We start from the raw sequence: 2,500 nt of genomic DNA, 5'->3' as shown, positions 1-2,500 counted from the left end.
TTCTTTCTCTTCTCTCCCTTCCTTCTCTCTTCTTCCTCAGGATCTTGTTTTTTCTTCTGCTCCTTATCTCACTCTGCCTTCTCTACAACCCCCTTGCCCCCGCCCCCATCTAGCTCTCTCCTTCCTCTACTCAGGCCAGCCACTTGTTCCTCACTCGAAGTCAAGCACCCATATTCCATTTCTCCTTCCCCTCTCCCTCTCCTTCCCCTCTCCCTTCCCCTCCCCCTCCCCCCCCCCCCCCCCTCCCCCTCCCCCTCCCTCGATTCCCCCTTCACTTCTTTTTCCCTTCCCGAATATTTCTCCTTCTTCATTCCCCCTTTCTCCCTTTTCCTTGTTTTCTATTCCCTTCCAGCCTTCCTTCTTACCTCCTCGTCTTCCATACCCCTTCTTCCTCTCCTCTTCCTTCCCTCCCACTTCCCTCTCCTTCCCTCTACATCCACCTTAGCCCTTCTTCCCTCCTTCCTTCTTACCTCTTCCCTCTTCCCTCCATCACCTTGGCCCATCTTCCCTCCCTCCACATCCACCTTGGCCCTTCTTCCCTCCCTCCTTCCTTCCTTCCCATCTCTTCCCTCTTCCCTCTTCCCTCCACATCCACCTTGGCCCTTCTTCCCTCCCTCCACATCCACCTTAGCCCCTCTTCCCTCCCTCCTTCCTTCCTTCCCATCTCTTCCCTCTTCCCTCCAGCTCATAATTTGGCGGCCACATCTTAACTCCTGGAAGCGGCAGCCGAAGAGGGACAATTTATGGACTCTTGCGGCCGCCCACGACAAGGCGTTATTGTTTCGCCGGTGGTCGGGGGGAGGGGGGGATTATTGGCGTTGCAGGGGAGGGGGGAGGGCGGTTGGGGAAGAGAGGGGGGAGGGGAAGGTTTAGGAGAGAGGGGGGTTTAAGGGGAGTGTTTAAGAGGGGAGGGGTTTGAGGATGAAGGGGGTAGGTTTACGGAGGGTAGGTTTTAGGAGAGGGGGTAGGGACGGATTTAGGGGAGAGTGGGGTCGGTTGGGGAAGAAAGGGGGAAGGGGGAAGATTTAGGAGGGAGAGTGTGTAAGGGGAAGGAGGTTTGGAAGAGGTGGGTTAAGTTTGCGTTGACGGAGGCCTAAGTGGGTAGAAGGTTTAGGGAAAGTGGGGAGATGAACATGCTTTACCTGAGATCTCTCCTTCACGCAGGTACGCAAAGCCCGATTACTCATGCAGGTTGGACGAGTAGGACGAATATAGGTATGTAAGTTTGGAATAAGGGGCAGGGGCAGAAGGAGAACAGACAGGGGGGAAGAAGGGACAGGGAGCGAATAGAGAAGGGGCAGGGGGAGAAGGAGAAGTGGAAGGAGTGAGAGGAGAAGGAGCAGGGGGAGAAGGAAGGGAAGGCAGTGGAAGGAGAAGTGAAAGGAGGAAGGAGAGAAGGAGCAAGGAAGAAGGGAAAGGAAGAGAGAGGGGCGAGAAGGTGAAGGCGAAGGTGCAGGAGGAGGAGAAGAAGGAGAAAGAGCAAGGATAGAAGGGGGGGGGGCGGTCTCGGGAAGGGGTGACGTCATACCTGGAATGTCTCTCTCTCGTGCCTTAAGGAGAGAGTACGACCTCCTCCAGAAACACCTCCTTGGAACTCGGGGATGTTTAAGGATTCCATCTACGTAATTATTCCTTCGCTTACCTGGGATTAAAGCTGGAATGGCGTCTGTTTGTGTCGTGTTTCCAGGCTAAGTGAGAGGATTTTTTTAGGGGGGGATGGTTAGATAAGGCAAATTATTGTTTTATCTCTTTATCTTCTTTATTTTGCCATCTTTATTTATTGGTTATCTGTCCTTTTTTTTGGGGGGGAATGGTTAGATAAGGCAGATTATTGTTTTATCTCTTTATCTTTATTTTGTCATCTTTATTTATTGGTTATCTGTCCGTTCTTATTATATAAGTAATACAAAAAGGCAAGGTAAGAGCGTTGTGAATTTTCCTGTTGATTTGAATTCAATTACAATTTCCTAAGGGACAAAGGTGGACAATCACGATGTTTATTAAAGGAAATTATTTCAATTAAACCGTATTATCAATCTCTTGATTACGAAAGCGATTGCATCATAATTGAACCATCTTATACGCCATGAACGGATCCAGCGATGTTATCAACCTGTTATTACACAGTCCTCTGACATGAAATTAATTATGTAACCCAGTATGATCAGTCTATTGTATGTATTAGTTGTTACGAAACGTATTCGGTATTATGTATTGAGTTGTGGTGTGTCTTCTCCGTTGTTGGTATTAATCTATTTAATGTGTGGTAAGGTGTTCTATGTGGTGTTGATTGATTAATCTGTGTGCTTGACGGGTTCTTTTTCTTGCCTTCTCTTTCTCTACACCGAGTTTTTCTCTTTGATTCTCTCTCTCGCTCTTTCTCTTTCTCTCTCTCTCTCTCTTTCTCCATTTCTCTCTTTCTATCAGTCTGTCTCTCTCTCTCTCTGTGTTTTCTCCTTTCTCTAATTCTATCTATCTATCTCTGCCAATTTCTGTCTTG

Source organism: Penaeus vannamei, chromosome 18 (assembly GCF_042767895.1).
Source record: "Penaeus vannamei isolate JL-2024 chromosome 18, ASM4276789v1, whole genome shotgun sequence".
Classification (NCBI taxonomy): Eukaryota; Metazoa; Arthropoda; class Malacostraca; order Decapoda; family Penaeidae; genus Penaeus; species Penaeus vannamei.
This window is presented reverse-complemented; position numbering follows the sequence as displayed.